Source organism: Carassius auratus, chromosome 46 (assembly GCF_003368295.1).
Source record: "Carassius auratus strain Wakin chromosome 46, ASM336829v1, whole genome shotgun sequence".
Taxonomy (NCBI): domain Eukaryota; kingdom Metazoa; phylum Chordata; class Actinopteri; order Cypriniformes; family Cyprinidae; genus Carassius; species Carassius auratus.
This window is the reverse complement of record NC_039288.1, coordinates 14,708,086-14,736,022: the sequence shown is the minus strand read 5'-3', so window position 1 is coordinate 14,736,022 and position 27,937 is coordinate 14,708,086. Positions and strand designations below refer to the sequence as shown.

The window sequence follows — 27,937 nt, the reverse complement described above, 5'->3', positions numbered from 1 at the left end:
GAATTGATGAGAAGAACTTCCTTATTATTGATTGTTTTGGTTGCATGAATTGATTGGACTTCATGAAATATTTACAGGTGCAAAGCACATGTTCGACCATTGAAAACTTTCCAGTCCAATAGTTCCAGTTAACTACAGCTCAGCAAGCGTCTCTGGACGTTTCCAATGCCTCGGTCAGGAAAGAAAGGAGAGGCAAGACGATGAGAGCGTTTTAATGTCTCAAAGGGTGAGATGAAGCCTTTGCCTGATGGTGAGCTTTCATTTATAATGTGGAAGAGGGTGAGTGAGAGTCAGTGAGTGCATGGAAAACAATATTAAAACCCTCAAGCAGTCAGAATCAATCACACACACCCTCCACATGTCAATGTGTAAATTGTGTTTGCGTCGACTCGAAGGTGACGGGCTTGTCCTGTCATTGATTCTCCATTAAGGGCAAGCAGCACATTATAATATATTGAAGTAGGCAGCTCAGTGTCGGTGCGCCATACATGCAAATCATCCACCTCCTTTTAAATATGAACAGAGACTGATGCTTCTGAAACTGTAGAGCTGAAGAATAGAAAGCATTTTTAATCTTTCAATAGCACATACGTTGTTGAACTCTCACCTCAGACAGTAATATTTCTCTCTGGCCTGTCAAGATCAGGGTTGCCTTTAATTAGAATGGAGAGTCTTAGTCATTTGTGTCCTTGCAGCTGGTCGGCAGGTTGATGTGTCTGTGGTCATTTCAAGGATGGTGAAAAGCATTGTTGTCACTCTCATACTCGATCCCTCCTAATCCTTACAGTGCCTTTGTTGAGAAGAGAGCACAAATCTGTGTGTTTAGTTCTATGCATACTCTCAGTCATCAGCACTTCATTACTTTTTCCTGGGTGGAGCTGATACGAGACACCTGTCCCTCCTGATGCTTCAAGTAATTGCCTATCATCCCTTTCTCCATCTCGCTTCTTTAAGGTCTTTCAGACAGATGGCTCACCCCCACATCTCTCACTAAACTTGCCAGAGCACTTCTGTCAGTACGCTGATGTTTCATGCCCTCCTCCATCCAATCAGCCCGTGGGATGCATCCTTACGACAATCACAGATGGACCCAGATTCTCCTTGCCATTCCATTTTCATCATTACTCATAAACACACAGCTCTCTGGGGTGCGCTTTTGGATTAATGTGGCATTCAAACCAAACTGCTTCTGTCTTTTCTCCCCTAATTGGATCTGGATATGCAGTTGTTATCATTTAAATGAACACCACAATCATTTTGGTTCACGTCTTTGTGACAATTAGCATGATGACACCTCACCTGCTCACAGCCTATTTATAGCTTTGTGATTTGCAGTGTGTGAGTCAGACAGGTTGAAGATGATTTTGATGATCACAGGGGAGATCACACTCAAATGACCCCTGCAGGCCAGTTTTGACCTGGCTGTTTTACAAAATCTTATTGACCTGGTCTCTTTTGTTTAGGGTTGTCATAATTTTCCCTCATCTTTATTCAGAGACAGAACAACCTCCCAGTGGGCTCGTGTGGGTGTGCTCTAAATTAACAGTCAGTTCATCAGGAAAATAGCTTCTTGATTGACACCACTGGGGCCTTTTGGAGTCCACTGGGAGTCAAAGGTTATTTCCATAATCTTAAATAAGAAGAAAGAGTTAGATTTTTTTCCCCAAGACATGCACTTCAGTAACTATTTTTTGTTGTTGTTATTTGTAGTTATTTTGTTGTAAAGTAATTTGTTAGATTTAAAGACAATTTATAAATAATATTTGTGTTAATTATTAGTATTATTATTTTTATATGTCAAGCCCCATGGCTATTTATTTGGCCTGCAAAAATGCTAAAGAATTTATTTATTATTATTTATTATTTAAAATATTAGCATTTAAAGCTAAAAATAGAAATTTACAGGACACTTTCCCTTTTAATGCAAAAAAAAAGTTATTTGTCGACTGCCCCTCCCCTGCAGGCTTCCTCTTTAGTTTCTTGGTATTGTGCTAAAACTATCTGTAGCAGAAGTGCTATTCTTTTGAATGCACAATAACAATTCAGTGACCATATAGTGTTTGTACTCTCCATGTGCATACAATTCTCCTCTCAAGTATATTTGAGCTCCTCTCCTCTCCTCTCCTTTTTAAACATGGTCTCAAAATAGCTGGTTGCCAGGCACTCTCTACTGCAGCAAAGTGCTGCCGAATACTGTACCTGTAACACACAGCTTTGAGAAAGTTGCTAAGGAACAATGGTGACATTAAAGAATAGACTCTCTGTAAAGGCTCTGTAGAATTTTAGCTTTAAATGCATGTAGCCAAGCTGATGCAACACTGATGCATTTAAGAGTTGGCTGAGGTTTTAAATCAGACTGGCTTGCTTTTATTTTTTCATCAGTGGTGAGCTTTTGACCTAACAATGTTTGATACAGATTGACCGAACAAAACATATACTGTTAAACGTGTATCTCCTGATGTTATAATGTAGTTGTTAAAGAAGTGTAAGGAGGTGTTTTTGGTTGCTAGCTAAGAACATGATTCCTTTGCATCTATACAGAAAGGATCATTTAGAACGCTTAAAACTTAAAAAGATTTTGTCTCTTTAGACAAACTGCTTCAATTTCATTTGGGATTAATCCTAGGCCATAATGTACTTTCAGTAGCAAATTGCTTTATTCTGAATCAATCTTGTTTTGAAAGTTTCTCTTCCATCTCCAAAGGCATCCTGTTGTGAGTTAAATGATATCGAGACCATATTTGTTGTGGAAAGCCATTTCGCCGTGCTCGGATCATTAAAACGAATGTTCCTAAATACAAGAAGCTCTCCTCCTCAAAGCAAGTGACATGTGCATCTGTATCCTTGTCACACTTGGTTCCCCAGCGACTCCTGTCCATCAGAAGCAAGGCTGCATGTTTTAACAAACCTGCCAACACAATCAATTATTCATTCAAAACGTCTCACTCCTGCTTTGAATAATTTAAGGGAAGTACCTGCTTCACTTTGGAATTTCCCCTTGCCGCTCTCTCCCTCTAAATGCCTCATTAGCTCTTACCTCGTTATTGAGGTATCTGCTGAAACAGGTGGTTGTCAGGCGTCATTTATGAACTGAGACAGCCGTAATAATTGACTGTGGCATTCTCCTGCGCACTCTTATAACAATTACAATTATTATCATGTGTTTAGCTTACCAAAAGGTTTACCAAAGATGTATCCTAGAATATCTAAATAACAGATAGGAAAGGTTAGAAGTGTTTGTGTTTTTGTATGGCTTTGTATTTAAAATGTTAACATATTATTGAAATATAATATTTGAATTTGAATGACTTTTCCATTTAATTTAATTTAATTAACATTTATTTACTTATTTTTATTTGCTATATTTTTTTATGAGGATCAGACATTAATGTGGTTCAGAGAAAAAAACACAATCACAAACTGTTATAAGTCAAACTCAAATTTACTGTGTCTTAGAACGTGTAATTTTGTCTGCATGCTCTGTTTCTTTTCTCTCCAGTACAAACCTGCCCCCCCCCCCCCAGATACATCTGTGATACATCTACTACTGCTAGTTATTATGTCAACAATAAGTACAACATCAAATTTTAGTCAGCATCTCAGCTGCACACATGTAATAAGTGCTGCTGTGCTTTTCAGCACAAAAGCTAAAGGGGAGCAATATTTCATAAATCTGCCGAGACTGTTTTTCCAGAATCAGCTCTTTGTTTTTCTGGCGATTCTGTTCCCTGACAGGAGGTGATGACAGGGAGAAGTGTTTAATTCTGCAGGAAGGAATGTGATGAACTGCTGAACACGTTACACGCAGAGACCAAAAGCGCCCTGCACAATAAAATTTACATTGTGGAAATAATTGCTGCTCTTTTGTCTTCCCTTTGAGAGTGTAACACTGTGGTAGAACTGCACAATGGCCTCTGCCTGGTTTCTATTTGAACATTTTCTCGCCGCAGAGTCCGGAACACTCAGTTGTGGTGTAAAGACTGACAGAAAAAAGAAAGTGAGGGAGTTTTTAATGTGCTCACTGGTCTACGCCATGCAGTTTGGTCTGTCTCCAGTGTGCCATGGCAGTAAAGGGGAGTCATCCAGGAAGAGCAGGAAGTACTTCTACATTCAGCTCCAGCCGTGAGCAGCTTGCGGAGCACACTCATTATTTAATTTTTCTCTTTCTGTCCTGCTCTGTTTCTCTTGCCCTTTAGTTTGCTGCAAACCTAAAGGAATTCCTCTGACTGACAGGTATGTTTTTTTTCTGAGTTTGTAAGCATGAATAAGTAAACCGTCAAAGTGCATATAGCGTATTTGTTCTTCTCCATAAACTCTAGAGTCTGAGATTCTGTAGCCTAGATATATATGTGATAAGTTTTACGTTTGGTGACCTCTCTGCTCTAAAACTTGACAAAGGTGTAAACAGGATCACTGCAATCTTTGTTAATCCTTTTTTTTAAGGGGGATATGATTCTTTAGGATCTAAATGAAAAGTCTGTAACATAGTTTGTTTCAAATTTCTCAATGGAAGTGTAAAATTTGTATTTTTACCTGTCAAAAACAGCTCTTTTCAGAGCCACAGTTATGTAGCATTTTTCTTTAAATGTTAATGAGCCCTGCTGACCCCGCCCCTCTCTTCCAAACTGCTCTCTGAGGCACTGTTTACTTTAGGCGTATTCATCGTTAAACTTGCTAATAAGCATATTATTATGAAAGGCGATTTGCAAAGATTCATAAACGGGGCAAAAAATTTTTTTCAAAAGCAAACATAACCCACTGCAACATTTTAAGTAACTTTTTTCCAATCAGCTTTACTAGGGACAAACTCTTAGAGCCCTATTTTAAAGATCTAAACGCAAAGTGTAAAGCACAGGGTGTGTCCAAATACACTTTTGCTATTTTAAGAATGGAAAAACGGTTGGCGCGCCGGGGTGCATGGTCTAAACGGGTTGTCCCTATTCTCTTAATGAGTAATGGGTGTTTTTTGGGTGTAACGTGCAACAAACCAATCAGAGTCTCATCTTCCATTCCCTTTAAGAACCAGTTGCGCTCGTGCCATGATGGATTTGCTGTTTACATGGCAGAATTTGGCAAGCGCAAAGACAGAACGTGTCTCCGAGATAAAACGGAGCTGCTCATGTGCGAACAAATAGATTAATTACTAATTCTGATACACTCGATGACTATCCATTATGACATGTAGGCATATATATATATATATATATATATATATATATATATATATATATATATATATATATATATATATATATATATATATATATATATATATATATATATATATGTGTGTAATTTTATTAGCAATCCTTAAATTTTTTATACTTGTGACAATCATTGACACCCTTCACAAGGAGGGTATGGCACAAACATTCATTACCAAAGAAGCGGGCTGTTCACAGATGGCTGTATCCAAGCCTGTAAACAGAAAGTTGAATGGAAGGAAAGAGTGTGGAAGAAAAATGTGCACAACCAACTGAGAAAACCGTAGTGATTATGAGGATTGTCAAGCAAAATCGATTCAAGAATTTGAGTGAACTTAACAAGGAATAGACTGAGGCTGGTGTCAAGGCATCTAACGTTTCAAGGATTTTGGCTACAGATGTCGTATTCCTCTTGTTAAGCCACTCCTGAACCACAGACAGCGGCTAAGGAAAAGAAGAATTGGACTGTTGCCCAGTGGTCCAAAGTCGTCTTTTCAGATGAGAGCAAGTTTTGTATTTCATTTGAAGAAAAAAAGGTCCTAGAGTATGGAGGAAGGTTGGAGAAGCTCATAGCCCAAGTTCAATGAAGTCCAGTGTTAAGTTTCCACAGTCTGTGATGATTGGGGTGCAATGTCATCTGCTGGTGTTGGTCCATTGGGTTTTTTGAAAACCAAAGTCACTGCACCCATTTACCAAGAAATTTTGGAGCACTTCAAGCTTCCTTCTTCTGACCAGCTTTTTGAAGATGCCGATTTAATTTTCCAGCAGGATTTGGCACCTGCCCACACTGCCAAAAGCACCAAAAGTTTGTTACATGACCATGGTGTTGGTGTGTTGGACTGGCCAGTAAACTAACCAAACACGAACCCCATAGAGAATCTATGGAATATTGTCAAGAGGAAAATGAGAAACGAGACCCAAAAATGCAGATGAGCTGAGGACCACTGTGAAAGAAACCCGGGCTTCCATACCACCCTCATGCCACGCCAAACTGAGTAATAAAAGCAAAAGGAGCCCCTACCAACAGTAAATGAACATACTTTCCAGAAGGCCAACATTTCACTAAAATTTTTTATTTTTTATTGATCTTATGAAGTATTCTAATTTGTTGAGATAGTGAATTGGTGGGTTTTTGTTAAATGTAAGCCAAAATCATCACAGTTAAAATAACCAAAGACTTAAACTACTTCATTCTGTGTGCATTGAATTGATTTAATACACAAGTTTCACAATCTGAGTTGAATTACTGAAATAAATAAATGTTTCCACAACATTCTAATTTATTGGTATACACCTGTATGGAACAAGAGATCCTAAAAAACACAACAAATTTCTTGTGTGTTTGCACACACTTGGCAAATAAAGCTCATTCTGATTCTGAAAAAATGCACCATGATTCAAACTGTTATTGTCGGAGCAACCTCAGAATTATGTACATTTTCTGATCATATGTTGCATCATCTAATTCAGTTAATCCAACCAATGCCTAGCCTAGATTTGCAGGAAAGCTAACAAATACAGAGCATTGATGCTGACCATTTAGGAGTTTGCTCTTAATGCTCTCTTTGGTGATACTCTGTATAGCAACTTAAGGAGTTTTACTTGGAAAGTAATCAACTCGTGTAAATGTCAGTGGGTGTACATGAATTCTTCTGGTGCCCATTAAAAAGCACTATCTGCTTCTCACTTTATCTTTCTCTCTTGCAGTCGAACTAATCAGGAACTCTGCAATATAAACCCTGCTGTGTCACTCTGAGTTTCAGGCCACTAAAAGCCATAAAAGTGGACCATAAGTGGATCTAATGTGCTTTCATATCCCCTATCAAAAAACTTGTGATATGTAAATTGGAACTAATGTATTCCGTGTATATCTGTTCCTGCTTTGCATGTTTAATATTTCCTCTTAATGTAGATAATTAATTAATCTGCCATTATGCTCTGGAAGTGTGTCAGCGTGGGGTTCTAACAACAAACTTTTCTTAGTTTATTACAGCATAAGAGCTCAACAGTGAACACTTACTCCCATAAAGCAATGTGATTTCATAAAGTCCTATAATCTCAAACAGCATTAGTGCCCCTCCATTTTTTCAATGGCTTTATTTCTGAAATAATTTTTCTCATTCATTTTTTTTTTGTTTGTTTTTAAATAAGTCTTTTTTTGTTTTTATTTTGAGTTGTAATCCATGAACCAAACCAACCAACAGTGAGGTAAATCACAACATTAAAAGCTTTGAGTTGAAACAAAAAGGTATTATAAAATCAGACAAAATTATAAATGTTTTATTATGAGGGGAAGATTTGAAGCATTGCAAATGACAGTCAAATTCAAAATGGAGAAATATGAAAATATATAGTATTTTATAATTAATCACTTTTATATTGTAGCATTATTTCTGATTTGATTATATAATTCACAGTTCTGCATGGGGTAGGTCATTGCTGTGGTATCATTGGGGGGAATTTTTTTGATTTTTCTCAAGCTTTTCTCTACATGGCACAAAGTAATTTGATACAGATGATAAATGTCAGTCCTCTCTTTCTCTTGACTTATTGAATCTTGAAGATGCCCTGCCAGGTGGTGCGAGACCTCATGTTGTGGGTGCTAAACTGTGTCCCACCCTCCTCCATTGCCGTTCATTTCTCACCCGTAGGTTTGCTGCTGCTAGGTAGCAATAATAACCACCAAATTCTATGCTGTGTTAGTGAAAGATGTCACAGAGAACTAGGGGTGCAACATAGATGATCCGTGATCTGTACTTATCAACCTTTCTTCCAACATCATCATTTGTCCAAATCCCTGAAATACGACCCATCAGAGCGTATACAACAATTACGCCCCATCGGCAAAAGGTCGTTTTCATATTAATGTTTTGTACTCTTTTATTTGCACTGTGATTTGCTTTTCGTGTAGCTCAGTTGGTAGATTATTGCGTTATACCTTGATGCAATCATGCGATCATGGGTTCGATCCCAGAGAATGGATGTGCACGTAAAATGTATATGCTAAATAAATCATAATTTAGCATGATTTCTATGAGGGTTAGGTTTAGGGGTAGGGTTAGGTGTGGTCATTCAAACGAATAAGCCACCTAGTAAAATATGTACAAATTACTGTGAGATCAGTGTAAAAAGTCCACACATTGCATTTAAATAAACGCGTGTTTTGATTGTTAATGGCGTTATACGTCATTTCATGATGACAGACGCAACACGATACTGTCATTATTTTTACGCCTGCTAGAGGTCGCTTAACTTTAAAACGTAAATATAGGTCATAATAAGGTGCTTGCACAAACGACCTATATGGTCGTTTTTTGATGGAGGATAGGCTCGTACTGGTTCAGGCTGCAAGGTTCAGCATGCATTCGATTCACAGATTACCATTTTACGCATTCAAGCAATTTTTTCGCGCTGTTTTCTGTGCACTCAGCTGCTGCCGCACACACCCCGAAGTACACACATGCAGAGAGAGAGAGAGAGAGAGAGAGAGAGAGAGAGAGACACCGCGTGAACAGTGAATTGATTCCTCCTTCACATACACACAAAGTAAGGCTGGTCAAGTTAACACGTTCTTATCGTTAATAACGTTAACATCGTATAAGCGTTAATGTATTAATTAATTAACACCGAAAATTATTTTATAGCATGTTAACGCAGTTTTTTGTTATTATTATTATTATTAAGTCCGTCGCTCACTGGCTCTGAATACACATACAGACAAATCATGGGTCACAGGAGGGAATGCTCCTGATCAAATTATTTAGGCTAAGCATCAGCATTTATCAAAGAGAGTGGTCTTGGCCAAGGATGTCTGTGTGCATTGATGCCAGTGTATTGAGTTGTGAGTGCCTGACTGTTTTTTTTCTGAACTCTCAATTACCTCAGCATGAGAATTAATGAACTGCCTCTTTTTACAGTGTGTGAGCAACATCAAAGACCATTGGAAAGTTGCGGGTGGCCATTGTGCCGCATGAGAGGCTTGTTGTCCGTCAGAATGCTGGTGTAGCCAGAGGCACTACAGAGTTCCTTTTCGATGCTGGATAATTATTTTCTATTTTTGTTGATTTTAACCCTTCACAGGGCCTTTGAGATCAGTCACCGCTTTGTGATACCATGTCTAGTCAAGCATACAGATGCCAACACCCTGTCCAGATGGTCAGGCCAGACTGTTTGCTTTTAAATGATTTGAATCTTGCAGAGTCATAGCTGAATTAGGGCTGGGCGATATGACGATATATATATATATAGGATAGACGAAATGAACAGTCTAACAGTCTATGGTATCAATTATTTTAATATTATAAAAACCTTATTAAAATAAAAAATAACTACATTGTGAAATATAGTGTTACTGTGATATAAAATTACTCATATCATGACACAAGATTTTGGTCATATTGCCCACCCCTAAGCTGAATCCTTTAATAACTAAATAATTATTTTTGTAAGGTTACATTTTTGTCAGAGTGAAATGAGACCATAACCATAAAAAGCCATATTGGCAATGCTTCTGGACAGCTGATGTCCCTGTGAGCAAGTGCAGCAAACCCCTCAACACACACACACCCCACCTCGCTTGAATGGGCAAAGACTGAAATATTCTAATTTGTCTGCCAAGTGTATGTTTTAAATATAGTATCTTAGACCGGATATAAATATATATGAATCAAGAACATACAGTGCTAAAAAATGTTCTATATTAATACCGATACCTTGACTTCAATACCGGTTTTCAATACCATTTTCGGTCATGTTGTGTGGATGGAGATCTTTTCTCAAACCCAGTGAAGATGCCAGTATAGATGATGTATATCGGTCTGCCCAGAATATGCTCCATCTTGTGTTTGTGTTTTTTTTTTTCTTTTTCTTTTTTTTGTAACAGCAGCTGTAACACATTAGGAAAGAGATTAAGCTCAGGAAGACCTGCTCCCTCTGAACTGTCATTCATATGCAGTTGAGGGTGTGGTTTATTGTCCTTCTTTAAAGTGGAAGAAGTCAGTCAAGTCTACATTATATAATAAAGTGATTTACACTTTAATTCAAATATATATATATATATATCACTTCTTGTTTCTGCTTTATTTTTTCTCTCAATGTCTTTATATAATATGTATATGTGTGCCTGTTTGTGTGTGTGTATTTATATTTTTTTCCCTAATTAAGTTAAGTTCGTACCCCTCAGCCAAACATTTTCAGATTGGTGAGCATATCCCCAATATCAGCTTTCTTGCGTGGGTGGAATGGAATTAGGTATGCGGTGTTGAATTTAATAACCCATATCTGGATTGCATTATTAGTATGTAGTCCAGTCCATATTGTGGTGTGGAGGCATTATTTCCCATTTTTACGCTGCATGCTATGCTCTGTCCTACATATGTACTGTATGTTGTTCTTGTCTGCCCAAGGGATTCATTCTCCTTTCTCAGATTTCTCAACTTTTTTGACCTTTGTGGGCAGATGAGGCCTGCGACTGCAAGTAGTGTTATGCAAGATCTGTGGCGGTCTTTGCTCAGGCTTTGTCCCTGTTTGACTCTCCAGAGCAGCGGAAGAGAGAAGTTCAGCTAGTTTGAGAAAATGTCCACAAAATCCTCCAGGAAAATCAAAATGCTCACTGTGAATGCTGAGTTCTTTTGTTTTTTAGGAGAGGGAAACTAACATTTATAAAAAGCAGGACGAAGTCAGTCATCAGAAATGTGATTGGTAAACTCCTTTCACCAAATGAACAACACTGAGATCTTGGGGTTCCTTCAGTCTCTACTAAAGACCATCAGAGATGGAGAGCTCCTTAAAGAGGACTTTAAAATCAAGGCAGGCTCTTATTCAAAGCTTACTGATCTTCAGCGAGCTGTTTTCACCAGTTCATCTTTAATAATAATCCGTATAATTATTTTATAGTTTTACTGTATATAACATAACTATTTTGATCATTATACTTATAATCAGTAATATTCAATAGTATAATAATAATTATAATTATACAATAATGTTATATTTATATATTATTATAATTATTATCATTTTGATTACTTATACAGTAATGATTTCCACTTGTTGTTATTTATTCTATGTGGTTCTAGTTTCCCATCATGGAAGAGGCTTTTCCAGCACATTAGCATCAGGGGCCCAATCTCTGCCTCTCTCTACATTGTATGGATTTGTGAAACGGCACCTTGCAGACATGAATTTCCTCCCTTTATCTTCACTCGGCTCACTGAAAGTGAATTAATGGTTAATCTCTCCAAATGTGACTTATTGCAGACATTTTTTTTTTAATTGAAATTGAAATTCAGTCACAGTCTGGGTGTTTCTTTTTGTGTGTCTGGTGGTGTAAAAAATATTGTTTTTTTTATCTTTGAACCCCCCCCCTCCATCGTCTGTTACTTGCTTGTAGCACAACAGCAGAGCACTGGCACAAAGCTCTTGAAACCCCTAGAGCTCTCCCACCTTCAGATAGCTCTCTGTGTATTTGTAAGTGACACAAATGTATGCAAGGTCAACTGAATATTGAGCGGGTGTTGTCTAGTAAAAATGCTGCTCTCGATGTGTATTTTGGCATGCTTTACATTTTGTTGTTTTTTCCTTTAACTCTACTTGCTGACAGTTCCGCCTGCAGTATTTTCATTATGTCTGAGTTGACCTATGTCTAGACGATTTGTTTTGTTTACACTTTTTTCCTGAATCTGTGCATCATCACTCAAATTCTGTCTGAAACTAAAAAACAGTCTTCAGCTTGTTTGCTGGAGTCCATGAAGGTGTTTGTGGTTTTGCCAAATCAGTGGGACACATCTGAAAAAACCCTCCACTCAGAGGCAAGCACGATTGGCTCTCAGCTAATAGACATCACAAATTATATTTTTACAACCCTCCAATCATCGTACAAATGAATTTCCCAATTGGCCCTAATCTGCTGTGAATGGAGCCGGTCCTCTTGGGAGCTAAAGCAGGCAGACTGTGGTTCCTTGTTGTAAATTGCAATGCTAATAGAGGGACTTTAAGCAGCCTGCATCCCAGATAGAGGGCCGTTTAATGGAGATATTCGGGGGATGAGCATTTATCAGACTTTGACAGACAGACGGCTCTCATCCAGATGAAACACGGGTGAGGACCCACCCCCACCAGCTCAGAGGAAGTGAGGTGTGTCTACAGGATCTGTTCAGATGAGGTCTAAACAATCACAAGCAGTATGTTAGCAGCATTTCTTCAAGATAAATGAAATCATTTGCATGTGCTGCCCCCTATGCCAACTCCACCTCTACATCTGTTAGTATACGTATCTCACTTCTCCTTTATGTCAGAGAGTCACTGTAGGATGTCAGTTTGTCTTTTAGAAAGTGAAGCTCAAACAGAAGGATAATTTGCTGACACATCTTTTTTATGTTAAAAACAAATGCCTATTTTGTCCTCCTTGTTGTCCTTTGACCTAGCTCGACCCGTTAGAGCGTGTCTGTCCCCTTTGTCTGTCTTTCATTTTACAGCCGTCCCTTGAGGCTCCATATTCACAGCCGTCCCTCTTTCACTCTTCCAGGAACTGCTGATTTAATGAAGGCCCCTGTGGTCAACATTACAGTCATTGGTAACAGTAGCCCCTGCATTCGGAGCTTGTTTGTGTGTTCTCATCTCGAAAACAAAAAACTATGATCCATTGTCTCTTTACTTCTGTGTTCATGTTGCACACAAGTGTACTGATTTATTCCAGGCTGTTGACTTTTTGACCACAATTTTATTACAAATCTCCTCAACCTGATCCCTAAGTCTGAGCTTCTTCTCACTGGAAAAAAAATACTAAGAAACAGAAGCTTAGAAAACAGAAAGAGCGTTTTATAGGCCTGATCAAGCAGTCCGAGGATTCACTCTATGTCTGTACTGTTCTTTGTTTCTGTGGCATAAAAGGAAACAAAGCACATTCTCGGACAAATAAGGATTTCACACACTCTGCTGCTCTGTGTTTCACGGAAACCTGGCTGAATGACACCATACCGGACAGCGCGCTCCATCTGCCGGGCTTTCAGCTGTTTAGAGCGGATCGTGACACAGAATCAACGGGGAAATCGCGTGGTGGCGGGACATGCTTTTACATCAATGAACGGTGGTGTACAGATGTAACTGTGTTAAAGAAGACGTGCTGCTCAAATCTCGAAACACTCTTCATTAACTGCAAGCCGTTCTATTCGCCGCGGGAGTTTCACTCGTTCATTCTGGTCAGTGTTTACATCCATCCTCAAGCGCATGTGAGCTCAGCTTTACAGAAACTCGCTGATCAGATCACAGAGACAGAACAACAACACCCGGACTCTGTTTTAATCATTCTCGGGGACTTTAATAAAGCCAATCTGTCCCGTGAACTGCCAAAATACAGACAGCATGTTACTTGTCCCACAAGAGACAGTAATATATTGGATCACTGTTACACCACAATAAAGGATGCATTTCACTCTGTTCCACGAGCAGCTTTAGGGGCGTTCTGATCACCTTCTGGTTCATCTAATACCGTCCTACAGGCAGAAACTAAAATCAGCTAAACCTGTATCAAGGACTGTAAAAAGATGGACTAATGAAGCAGAGCAGGATTTACAATCTTGTTTTGACCTCACTGATTGGAGTGTTTTTGAAGCTGCTGCCACCGATCTGGATGAACTCACAGAGACCGTAACATCATATATCAGTTTCTGTGAGGATATGTGTATTCCTACAAAGACTCAACTAATTTACAATAATGACAAACCGTGGTTCACTGCAAAACTCAGACAGCTCCGTCAGGCCAAAGAAGATGCTTACGTGAAGGGGGACAATGTCTTGTATAAACAGGCTAAATACACATTGGAAAAGGAGATCAAAGTGGCAAAGAGGAATTATTCTGAAAAAATAAGGACTCAGTTCACTTCCAACGACTCCGCATCAGTGTGGAAAAGTCTAAAGAACATCACCAATTACAAGACACCACCCCCCAGCACTGTAGAGAATCAACGACTGGCAGACGATCTGAACGAGTTTTACTGCAGGTTTGAAAGAACACCCATCACCTGCCCTGAACGCCTCCCCACAAAACCATTCACACCCTTCACAACTCCTGCAACCAGCCCTGAATGCCTCTCCAAACTACCGTTCACACCATTCACACCTCCTGCATCCCCCCTCTCAGGTGGGGCACCTGCAATTCAGATCAGCGAGGATGCGGTGCGCCAGGTCTTCCGGAAGCAGAAAAGGAAAAAAGCACCAGGCCCAGATTGTGTTACACCAGCCTGTCTGAAATCCTGTGCTGACCAGCTGGCCCCCATCTTCACACAGATCTTCAACAGATCGCTGGAGCTGTGCGAAGTCCCTTCATGCCTCAAACGTTCCACCATCATCCCCATCCCTAAGAAACCCAAAATTACAGGACTAAATGACTACAGGCCTGTGGCTCTAACGTCTGTAGTCATGAAGTCATTTGAAAAACTGGTGCTGGCCCACCTGAAGGACATCACTGGACACTTGCTGGATCCTCTTCAGTTTGCCTACAGAGCAAACAGGTCTGTGGACGATGCAGTAAACATTGGACTGCATTATGTTCTGCAACACCTAGACAGACCGGGGACTTATGTGAGGATCCTGTTTGTGGACTTCAGCTCGGCCTTCAACACGATCATCCCAAACCTCCTCCTGCCCAAACTAAATCAGCTCTCCGTGCCCACCTCCGTCTGTCAGTGGATCAACAGCTTCCTGACAGACAGGCAGCAGCTAGTGAGGCTGGGAAAATACACATCCAGCACCTGTACAATCAGCACCCGAGCTCCCCAGGGCTGCGTTCTCTCCCCACTGCTCTTCTCCCTGTACACTAATGATTGCACATCTAAGGACCCCTCTGTCAAGCTCCTGAAGTTTGCAGACGACACCACACTCATCGGCCTCATTCAGGACGGTGACGAGTCTGCTTACAGACAGGAGGTAAAAGAGCTGGCTGTCTGGTGCAGTCTCAACAACCTGGAGCTTAACACGCTCAAAACAGTGGAGATGATCGTGGACTTCAGGAGAGACCCCCCTGCACTCCCCCCACTCACCATCATGAACAGCCCTGTGACTGCAGTGGAGTCATTCAGGTTCCTGGGAACCACCATCTCTCAGGACCTGAAATGGGACATTCACATCGACTCCATTGTGAAAAAGGCCCAGCAGAGGTTGTACTTTCTCCGCCAGCTGAGGAAGTTTAACCTGCCACAGGAGCTGCTGAAACAGTTCTACTCCACCATCATTGAATCCATCCTCTGCACTTCAGTAACTGTCTGGTTCAGCTCAGCTTCTAAATCTGACCTCAGAAGACTTCAGAGAGTAGTCCGGACTGCTGAGCGAATCATCGGTTCAACTCTCCCATCTATTCAAGAACTGTACTTATCCAGAGTGAGAAAAAGGGCTGTCAAAATCACTCTGGACCCCTCACATCCAGCACACTCCCTCTTTGAACTGTTGCCATCTGGTCGACGCTACAGAGCACTGAGCACTAGAACGACCAGACACAGGACCAGTTTCTTCCCTCAGGCAATCCATCTTATGAACAGCTTATAATAACGGCAAACACACTACACTTTATATTTATATACACACACACTTTATTTATCTAACACACATACTTAGTATACACTTAAATTTTGCACACAATATATATGTACATACATAACTTCATTTTGTAATATACCTGCCTACAATTGTCATTTGTATATTGTCATTCACTATCTACTTATTTGTATTTTTTATTCTTTTATTATGTGTTTTATGTTCTGTCGCTGTCATTCTGTTGTACTGCGGAGCTTCTGTCACGAAAACAAATTCCTCGTATGTGTAAACATACCTGGCAATAAAGCTCATTCTGATTCTGATTCTTCTGATCATAATTTCTCATAAGTGCTGATTTTGCTGCTTTTTATGTCATTTCAGGAAATCCTACAATTGATTCATAATCTGTGACTTTCTTCAAAGATGCTAATGTTTTTCTCAGCAGAACAGATGTTATTACTACAGGTCTGGGTTGTCATGGTACCAGTAGCCAATTTTAGTCTCTGAACATTGCCCACAGAAACATCCCTGCTCTATTGTTTTATCTTAATAATGTCCCACTTAGATTTTCTCTAGCTGGTTCAATCCTGCTGTTTGGATAATGCTGTAATTATTGGAGCATTGCGACAGGCTAATGAGGTTCTTAGTGTTCAGAGAGGCAAGGCAGAGCAGATGCATTTACCTTTTGCACCCATTTGACTCCGCATATTAATTACCACCACACTGATGCATCAAGTGCTCCTTGTTATAGCTGCTGGTTGCAAAGGTCCTGCCCTGCCCTGCAGTGGGGCATGGGTTAGGGCTTTGCAACTGGATCTCATTAGCAAAAGGTTTCTGATATAAACCTATCGCCAAGGCTCCTGTTACATAAACAGCAGGTCGTCCCCTTGGAATTAGAAGGTTCTATCTGTATTCCGAGTAGTTTTGAGATATTGAGCTCCAAAGTTTTTGTGTTTCATTCGACTGTGTAGATAGAACCTTATTGTTTTTTAAATAAAAAGTCCCATAATGTACATAAAATTAAAAAATCTATCACATAATGTAAATCCGTTGACACAGAATAAGACTGTGAATAACTCAAATTTTGACAAATATAAGGTCAGATAGAACCTTATAATTCCAAGGGGACGAGTTGTTTTGACACATTGCTTTTGTACCACATAAAAGCATTTGGGAAGTCATGGCCTAATGGTTAGAGATACAATCCATGTTTTAAAACATCCCAGGTCTGCCTGCTCTCCTCATTGGCCAGTCTTATTGACAACATGCTTTAAAAGGTTTAAATCCAGTGCATATTATTTTGCCCCTTCTCTTTTAAACAGCTGCCATTATTGCCTTGAAGGCACTTGACCGTGTCTAGTGATGTGACTCTTTTGCAGACAGACAGAAATCATGCCTAATGCCCACAGGCAGAGAACTATGTCTGCTGCCATTGGCTCCTGTGCTCCAGTTGCAGCTTTCAGACAGGAAATATCTTTTCAGCCAAAATTGCTCTCGGTCAGCAGTCTAGCCAGATGTGTGCAGCTGTGAATGTTGTCACCAATCTGGTGTACAATCCATCCCGCATACAATATCTCATGTACATAAATCGGGTCAGATCACATCAAGCATATTGAATCTTCTGTTTCTCCTTTCCCAGCCGCTTACAGGCAGGATCCGAGCATAACCTTGTATCTGTAAATGTGCAGTGCGTATTAAATCCATTATTTAAATGCTGATTAGATTATACACCCAGAAGTGCACCGACTGGGGGGAAAAAATTGGTGAAAAGAATGAGATACTAAAACTCCTCAGCAGGATTTCTGTTCTCACAATGAACAGAAAGCTGGATTGTTACACCTCAAAAAAGGAAGTAATTGTTTTCACGGTGACTGTCGAACAGAAATCAATATCAGCTTCTAATTTGTTGCGTTTATTAAAGATACGCATGAAATTGATTCTTCTGTCGTTAAACCAGTGGGCAATTGTGTGTGACCAGGCATAGCAGTCTGCCACTTTCACTGGCTCAGCTGAGACCAATAAAACATTATGCACATCCCATTTTACCTCTGTAATGTCGTGGGTATTGTTAAAATTATTATCTGGGTCTCAAACCCACATCCCGGATGTTTCTGTGTCCATCTAGATGATATGTTCAGTGTGACTCTTATAGGTTTTTGGGTTCTTGTGTGGCTCAGGTGTGTCTGTTGAGCAGCAGGTGTTTGGTGGACCATAAGCCTCCTGGCATCTTTAGGACAGGTCTGTGGACAGGGAGCTCTCTAACTCAAACTGTTATAAAGCTTTTACTGCTATTCTCCTGCTGAGAAGATCAGGCTGTGGCTCTCATATGTCACACCGGAATCCCAGTGCAGTAATGCAAACACATGCACGATTAATCTGAGGCCTGAGGCTTTTTGATTGTTTTCTCTTTTCATAGTCTGAACAAATGGTTTTATTGGCTTACATAAACATTTATTTCAACATCGAGGTCCGGAGCTGTATCATCCAGTCTCATAAAGTCATCATAGATTTTGGTGATGTCTTGTACACAGCATGTACACTTATGCTGGTTTTCCTGTGAAAACTTAGCTTAGAACTGACTTAGTAAAAAAAATATATTTTGAGTCTGGTGTAGAGACTTAAAGTATTGCTACACAAGCTTACATTTCTATGCCAAATTCTCTAACAGAGGATAAACCTCTATTAGCATGACTCTCAACATGAAATCAGAGAGAGTGACGTGTCCCGACACAAATATCCCTTTAATTTCTACTCCGAATGACACGGTCAATGAGACTCTCCACACTGCTACATTAATGAATCTTCTGAATGTGACAACATGCTCACATCTAATGAGAGAGAGAGAGATGGGGCAGGCCATCCATGGGGGTCTGAAGGCACTTACTGAAGGCTATCATGGGATCCAGAACCTCAAAGCTATTAAAGGTGCTGTAGGGAACTTTTGTAAAAAAAATATTTTTTCCATATTTATTAAACCTGTTATTATGTCCTGACAATAGAATATGAGACAGATAATCTGTGAAAAAATCAAGCTCCTCTGGCTCCTCCCAGTGGTCCTATTGCGGTCCTTAACTTTGTTTGTGTTCAAAATGTAGAAAAATGTATATAATAAGCGAGTACACCATGAATCCATTTTCCAAACCGTGTTTTTAGCTTGTCCTGAATCACTAGGGTGCACCTATAATAAGTGTTTATATTCAGACTATTTTAGATTGCTTCGGGGGTACCACGGCGGAGTAACCCAGTACCTTTGTGATTCTTCATAGACATAAACAGAGAGAAGTAGTTCCGGCTACGATGTTCTTCCGCAAGACGCAAGCAGTTCTGTTTATTAACCGCTAGAGCGTCAAAATTTCCTACCGCAGCTTTAAGTCTGGGGCTGCAACCACTGGCTATTTTGATGATTAATTTGTCAATTATTCTTGGATTAAATTCTTTGATTATTAAAACAAAAAAGCCAAAATATCAGAAGTATTTTTATTTTTCACAGCTTGCTGTGTTGCCAGCAACGTATTTTTTATTTATTTTTTCTGTAGAAATGGTTTTACTATTGTAAAATGGCTAATTAACAAATACATTTGTCAAGTATCTTCAATATTAGTTACAAATCATTAATTGAAAATATTAATGATTTTACCTGAATAGTTGCACGTTAGCTTTCGGTCAATCTGTTTTTGTACTGTATATACTGTAAGAGTAAACTTGGTTGACCTTCTTAACATTACTATTTTCTGCTTCTTTTATATTTTATTCTTTGTGGCATGTTTTACTATGTTTTAGGGTTTGTGCGCAAGTGTTTGTATATCATTCTTTTATTGAGAATTAGTGTTAGGCTTTATTACAAAAACCAGCAGGATCAATTGAACTTCACTTTGATTCAGGAGCTCCAGAATCACCAAGCTTTCTGGACACCTGTAGGTGACCCTTCCATTAAAGAAGATGAGTTTAATGTGCCTTCTGGAGCCAGTGCATTACTGCACATAAATTAACTGTTATCATTCAGAGTGTTTGTCTTCTTTAGTCCGTTATCAATTGCACTTGCTTCCTTTGCATTTGCTGTGTGCGTGTACCAGCGTTCTGTAGGCAGCCAGGATGTGCTTATTCATTTTTCCCTCTGTCTCAGGTGAGAGAAAAATAACAGAATGAGGCAAAGGGGCAGTTATAGTGATGATGAAAGACAGCTGGGAGGTGTAGAGTGGTAATAAGGTTAGCAGAAGAATAAATTAAGGGGAAATTTGAGGTCAGATTGAGAGGACTTCAGCTGCACCACATGCCGCTGCTCACACATTCTGGGAGTTTGTCCTCTGCTGCCTTCACCTATGACGACCTTCTATTCTTGGTCCCAGCTAACAGCTAAAGAACCTGTATTTGGAAACATTGCAGAATTTAAAGAGAATGCACCAAAAATACAATAATTTGCTCACTACTTGCAAAATACTGGTCTTTTACAGACAAAAGTAGATATTCACTTTTTGAAGCTAATAAAAGTAGTTAATGCATTGTTTTCAATGAGATCTAAGTAGTAATTTTATATTATCAATACAGTACAGTTCAAAAGTTTAGAAGACAGTGATGTTTTGTTGCGAGAACCTGGCAACCCTGGTCACAGGCGTTAAACTGTGGAGTGGAGCACGAGAAGGAGAGAAGCGAGGCAAAAAACACTGTTCAAAGTCTCCATTAATTCCTGCTGGTAATAATTTAATGTGTATACATTTTGAAAGCATTGAAACACTATAGAAATCGCGATTCATTAGATATTTGGCATTTTAAACCGATTACTGTCCAAAATCGGCCATTCACGATTCAAAAATCCTTGATTTTGAAAACATTGAATCGCTATAGAAATCGCTATTCATTCGATTCTTAGCATTTTAAATCATTTGCTGTCTGAAATCGACGATTCACGATTCAAAAATCCTTCTTTCAAGATCAGTGCATTGCATCATCAGGGTTTGTAATCGATGCATCGAGAAAACAATTGCCTGTTTATTGACACTTATAAAGCACTATTCTGCATTTTAGATCCTTTAAACCACTCTATACCCAAACTACCTAACTGATTATTAATAAGCAGCAAATTAAGAGTTTGTTCAGTGTCTTTAACTCTTTTCTAAAGTATTCTTTTCTTCCCACAGTCCTCCTCCAACTTATTCCTTATTTTTTGCCTTTTTGTCTCTATGTCTCTCACCGTGTTCTCTAACATCTACTGTAGATGCATCGATCCATGTGAATGTGTGAGGTGCAGTGAGTGCAGTCCTGTCAGTCTATGTTTGAGAGATGAATGTAAATCAATATCATCTGTGGTCAGGGGACACGTTAGAACCCGCTGCGTCATCCACCTTTATTAGCCATGCTGGATCACACTCCTGCTCTGACAGTCCGTGAAACACTGTGTGTTCTCCACACTGCGCAATGACCACCGATTTGTCACTGTGGCTTTGGTGGTTTGAGCTAATAGGGTCAGATTAGCTACGCTGGATTTTCTTTCGATAAAGTTCTATCAATTTGATCAAAGTTTCAGCTGTTGATTTCCCATGGCTAACTGGATTTCTGACAAGGCAAGGTCTGATTAAAAATAAGAAAAGACACAACTGGGAGAACGCAGCAGGTGTCTCAGCAGTGTAGCCCACCTGGAGGACCACTGTTGATGTCAGGGATGCCAAAATCATTTTTACTCACTGCACATTTCCAGCTTATTTACTCATGGTTTGCCAAAGCAATGTTCCACACCACAGAAACTTTAATTATTTGGAAAGATCTGCGTGGCCACAGAACAAAAATGACAAAAAGTATTTACCAGGAGATTCCGTTGAAAAAAATCCATTGCGTTGGCTTCCACTGTTTCAGCAGAATAGGAAAATATTATCTTGGAATGTTCTGATTTTAAAGAAGAGATGAGGCACGTGAAAATCATTACACAAATTGAACCAAGCTCCTCGCTTCACAGCCAGTGCCTCACATTTTTCTTATCTAAGCAATTAATGGGAAATGAAGGGCGTTTAATGAAATGATTTCAACGGATGATTTAACATCTGAAAAATTGGGGCTTGTGAAATCTGACAGCATCCCTCACTCCTGTCTTTGTCATCAAGGCTTGAAATGTGTGCTCTTTACCTTCACTACCATTTTAATATTGGCAAAGCTCTTTACAATGTCATTAAGAGATTCGTTTGGCATCTCATCCAACATTTGCAGCAGATATCTGTCCTTCAGTCTTCGTTTAATGTCTCGTGTTTAATTCCAATGGCTTTTCAGCTGATGTCTGTATGTCAGTTTAACACCCTATTTATTATTCTGTTCTATTGTTATGTCTGTCTGTCTGACGTTCTAACATTCTATCATTCTGTGTATGTAATTTGAACAGTCTGTCATTCTGTTTCTTGTTCTGTGTGTTCTAATGTTCTATCATTCTATCATTCTATCTGACTGTCATTTTAACGTTCTGGCATTGTAACTATAACTCTGTCGATTTGTCTGTCTGTCACTCTAACATCCTGTCATACTATCTGTCATTTTGTCTGTGGTTCTAACATTTGTTTTGTCATTCTGCAGACCTGCCAACCGTATGCATGTTGTGTAGCGGATACGCATTTTAACCTCACAGTACCCTGGTACAATTTGTCAATAAGCTGGTGATGCCTCTGTGCACATGGCATACTCAAATCAAGCAACAGCAAATTAAGAAGAGTTTGACCAATCAGAGCGCTGGGTACATTCCCCAAATAACAAGCAGGGAGGATTGACAAATGCAGAAGGCCTATCATTAAATAGAGACGGCAAATCGACTAATATTGACTAATAAATTGTAATGAGAAGCATTTCTAAACCTGCTATTCAATAAAAGAGAACATTACAACATGCCTTTACTCCACAACATCAGTTGAGTGTTTGAAATAACTTCCTTTTGTGATCTGATGTGGCTTCTTATCACAGAATGTGGCAGAAAAAATATTCTATACTGTAAAAAATGCTATGGCGATAAGCAACGGATAATAAGTATTAGTGGTCGACCGATATATTGGCATTTTTCAAATATCGGCATTGGCCGATACGTTTTTCTGCTTGGCCGATGTATTCGAGGTTTGAAAAATTTAAATTGGATGTTTATCTGCTTACACGCAGGGCATCGAAGATGTAGGTGACTTTGTTTCTTCAGTAGAACACAAACAAAGATTTTTAACACAAATCTTTGCAGTCTGTCAGTCTTTTAATGGAGGTGAATGGGAATCATGGCTAAAACAATAAAATTAAAAAAAATAGAAATAGAAAACCAAATTAAACCCTGTGGTTTACAGTCACTTTTTGCAAGTTACTTTGTATATAAGTGTAACAAACAAAAAACTGAAACAAACTCAAATACATGTTTTTCTGTTGAATTAGTTGTAAAGTGTTGTGTGCTTTCTGATTAACGATCTTGAAACCTTTTGAAGTTGCCCTTTTGTGACATACACAATTTTCACTGAGGTCAAAACGGCATGTGAATCTATTGTTGGAAAGTGCATTGACTGTGAATCACGTAATGCCACTGTCAGTAACATTAGGGAGGTTATCATATAGACTGTTAAACTGTATTATTCTTTCTCTCTTTTCCCCACCCTCCAATATGTATGTGATTATACAAAGGTCATGTCCCACTTTTCAGCTGGGATAGAGAGGAGGGACAGGCATGAGAGGCTTGTGGATAAGTGGCAGCTCCACAGGGCTGCTGTGCCAAACAGAATAGTCTGGAAACCGATTCTGGGACTGGCTAGGATTATTATTTATCAGATGACTGGATTGGCATCCCATTGGTGGCTTAAAGAATGGACAGTTACAGAAAAAGGGAGAAAGTTGCAGATGGTTGAACTGAGATAAAATGTCATTTCGCATACCTATGCAGCTGTCTCAGTCAAGCACCATGATTCTCCTTGAGTGTTTTCCAGGTTTGTCTTCAGAAGAAAGGTGTTTTTGGTGTTTTTCGCTGACTCTTGGGAAATTACAGTTATCCAATGTGACTCTAAGAGAAAAAGGTTGTTTTTGATCAATAATGTATCAAATATGAAAACAATTTCCCTATGCATTTTCCTGAACCAAAACGATATATTGTGATACTGTAAGCAGGACGATATATTGGGATATTTCTTATTTTAAGAATAGGATATAATTTTAGGAAAGCTGTCAATAAGAACAAAACAAAAAAATATATATTAAAATAGAAAGTATTTTTAATTGTTATAGTTCCAATATTGCTGTTTGTTGTTGTTATTGTTTTAAATAAAATACAATTATAGTATATTTTATTTCTGGTAGTGTAAAAAAAATAGGCCCATTAAATGTAAAAAAACATGCCTTTAAAATCTAATATTAAGTGAGTATAATTACTGATTAATATATTATTTTAATAATTTATAAGATCAGTTTAGTTTTGAAGTATTGGTATTGTTATTAATGATACTGGTCTTGTAAATATCGGTATTGATTGAAAATAAGATAAGAGGTTTCGTCCATCCCTAATATTAACTCTTACAATAATGGCTTGTCCTAATGCTAGTATTTCCTGTCACTGTTTGATTTCAGAGATGAAGACTGCTGCCATGAAAACGAAACCACTGCCATGAATCTTGTATGATTTTTATATATATATATATATATATATATATATATATATATATATATATATATATATATATATATATATTTTTTTTTTTTTTTTTTTTATATAATGCATTTACTAAATTACAATTCAGTAAATTCCTCTTCCTGTCATTCCAATTCAGATTCTAATTCAACTTCCTGTAGGGTGTGACATGCCCATTCATAACCCTCGGTCATCTGTTTGGATTAGGAAAGGCTCCAGAGGCTCTCACAGTGAAGATGCACAAATGATAATGCATCAGCATCACAAATCTAGTGGACCAGCAAAGATCGGTAGAGCTCATTTACCACCTTTACCATATCTGCACCATTTGCATTACATGAGTAATGTAGCATGGGGAATATGTGGCTCTTATGGGTATGAGTCATATGTTTGCTAGTAAAAAGGCTCACTGCCTCTCTAGTGAAGATGTTAATGTGACAGAGCCACGAGAGAAGCTGCTTCCTGCTTTTGCTCCTGGTTGGTTGATTGAACTCTGAAGAACAACTTTAACGTGGCAACGTGTGATTTGTTTATATTCCAGTTACAACATCCATTTTGCTCACACATGTAAAACATTTTCTGTTTGCTGATGCTAAAAATTATACAGGACAGTTTCAGAATGATTGTTGCCATTCAGTAATTGTTAATGCCTTTTAGCTCCATTCAATAGAAAAGAACCAGTTCAGAGTCGTTTGTTCATGAATCAAATTAAGAGCCATTTGGTGGTGAATCTAGTCCTTTTTTTGTGACTAGAACGATGCAATGAATTGTGTTCAACAGAGTGACATGTCCCACTGAAAATATCCATCTTGATTATTCAAATGTAGATTAATCAGAAAATCAGTATTTTTACCCAGCCCTAGAGGAAATGTCTGAAGTGAGATATTCTTCTAGGACATAGACACATACAGTTCCTCAGGGAAACAGGCTGTGCAGAGTACTACGATAAGTACCTAATAGGTCCTTGAAGTAGTTTTAAATCTTCAGAAGGACCGAAAAAGATGCAAGTGAGTTCTTCATAATCAGAGAAGATGTTTTTTTTTTTTTTTTGAGGTAGCGAATGTAGTTATCTATCTGCTCTATGCCCTCCTTTTGGCTTTTTATGTTCAGCAGGAAATATTAAAAGGGTGCTATGTCAATGTTCTCACCCCATCAGTGTAATTATAAAGCGCACACAAAGGCTTCTGCTGCTGCTGCGATGACAGTTTGAGAGATGGGAGCGGCAAAACTTGTAGAGGGACCGCATTAGCATTCAACACAGGTTTGGAGAAAGCGCTCGCCTCAGGGCTACACTTTTTCTACCATGTGGAGCAGAGGCAGAGAGAGGGAGATGAAGAGAGATATGCTCGGCAGGGTGGAGTCCTCGAGCAGGGCCTCTAATCATTGATCTTTACCCGCTTTGGGCCTGCTGGTTCCCTCTGAGCAGATCTGTGGGGAGAATTCAAGGGTCGAAAGCCTATGGGCAAATGACAGCTGCAAATGGCAATCTATAGATTTAGCTTAGGCTCAAAGGGCCTCTGGCTTCGACTGCTTACTTTGTTACCATTAGATTAATGAATAACTAATATTAGCTTTGACATAACAATTAACTTGCATACTAAGCAGGTTTGGCACATTTAGGATCACAGTCTGTCAGTTGCCTTTGTCTTATTAATGTTTGATAAGGCTAGACTCACTTTTGGGATTTGAATAAGGCCCTAACCCTCAGTATGAAACTTCACAGCATTATTTATCATTTGCTGTTCATTCTCTGGCAATGAATGATGCCTAATCAATTTGTAACCTAGCAGACGTAGGTTTTTGTACCTGGCAAGACATAAAATTGATTTGATTAGATTTTTTATCAATTTTATATTTGAAGTTGATGTTGGATATATTTGATTGATATTAAATATTTGTTCATGAATGCTTATTTCTGCCTATTTTTCTTTTAGCATTTTCTATCATCCAGTACTGAGTCGAAAGCAACTCTGTTTCTTAAGTGTTTCTCTATAATACAGGTCCCAGCTGTATCATAGGGACTTTTTCTTCTCAGTTTTTCAACTTTCTCTTTAAAATGAATTGTTAATTGTATAGCTCATTTTGAACATTATATTGTTTTGATGCCCCTCAAGCATCACAACATTAAATTGTCATAGACAAAAACTATCAATTTTTCAATCAATTGTTTTTTGTTTTAATTGTTAGAGGAAGGATTGGTGTTGGAATTTTTGACTTGCGCTAGAAAACATCTACCCTCATAGCAAAGTGGATAAAACCACTCAGAGCACCTTGGCACTGACCTGATAAGCACCCAAAACATTGTGATGTTAGTTTGACACAGACAGGCACCACACACATGTTCTTCAGAAAACGTAAAATTTAGTTTTTATCATGGAAGGATTAATATTTATTCATTTATTTAATTTTTGTCTGTTTATTCTGGTACTTATGAGGTTTATTGAGTACTTTATCTGTGTTGTCAGAAAATGATTATTATTATTTTTTCAGATAAGATAATATTTTAATAATTATTTTTGCTCATGTAGAATTAATTCATTTCAGTGTGTTGATGTGGTGATTGGGACATGCAAATCATACAAGACATTGAAGCTATTGGCATTTATTGGTGGATGGAGACAGTAGCCCAGTACACCGATCAGTCAGCTCTCTGGTTGAAAGCCCAGCTGTTCCAACACATCGTCGGCTCAAACGGAGATCATAATACATTGCCATGGGATCATATTTAATCAAATTGACCCTATCAGATTAAATAGCAGTTTAAGCACAAGTGCATGCCATAAGGTTTGGGTCAATGAGATTATGGATTGATTGATGTCTTTATGCATTAAATCTGTAATTTCTGTGGATACTGTGCCCTTGAGCAAAGGCAGTGCTGTGGTTCATGGCTACATGCCAAGGTGCTGTAGACATATCCGTAATGGTATGCTAACCTTCTCTCACAGAGGGTGAGTTAGAAGACCTCTCAATTGTCTGAGTACTGTTGCAATATTAAGTAAGATTCGCCAACCTTTTCATGACCTTGGAATGACCTTTTTTTTTTTAGGGATTTTGGTTTGTTTTTTGGAGTTCATCCAAAATGGAGCTTCTGTCCATGCATTTTGTAGTTTTTTAAGCAAAATGAATTTTTTTGGTGATTAAGAGTAATAGTTCATAGGGATGGACGATCATGATTTTTCTTGGCCGATTCCGATACCGATTTTTTTTACTAGCATACTGGCCGATTACGATACCGATTTCCGATTTTTGTTTATCTTTAAGCAACAAACAAGAAAGAAGGAAAGTGTGCATAAACAAGATGTTTATTTGTTATTTAATAGGCCAAACTGGATTTTGTCTATTGAAAACAATAACCGTAACCATCTGAAATTAACAGCAGTAACTGCACAGTAAGTAGACTACATTCAATACATACACAGATGGTAGAGACATCAGCATTTAACTTTTGTTTTTGAATTGGGTTAAAATTACATACTGACCTTAAATTAAAAGATTAACTGTAACCATCTGAAATTAAATGCAATAACTGCGTAGTTCTACAGTCCAAACAACACAATTAACACACATTCAAGAAGATGTTTCTTAATCA

The 27,937-nt window shown here is 38.6% G+C and overlaps 1 protein-coding gene and 1 long non-coding RNA gene across 11 annotated transcripts in view; both read left to right on the top strand.

Moving 5' to 3' along the window:
* vav2 (vav 2 guanine nucleotide exchange factor) overlaps positions 1 to 27,937 on the top strand; it is a 157,858-nt gene that overhangs the window by 48,171 nt on the left and 81,750 nt on the right. The gene's annotated exons all lie outside the window — the stretch shown is intronic.
* On the top strand, positions 19,690 to 25,085 carry LOC113064315 (uncharacterized). Its single transcript, XR_003278801.1, has 2 exons — positions 19,690 to 23,653; positions 24,488 to 25,085. It is a non-coding gene; the product is annotated as an uncharacterized LOC113064315 (long non-coding RNA).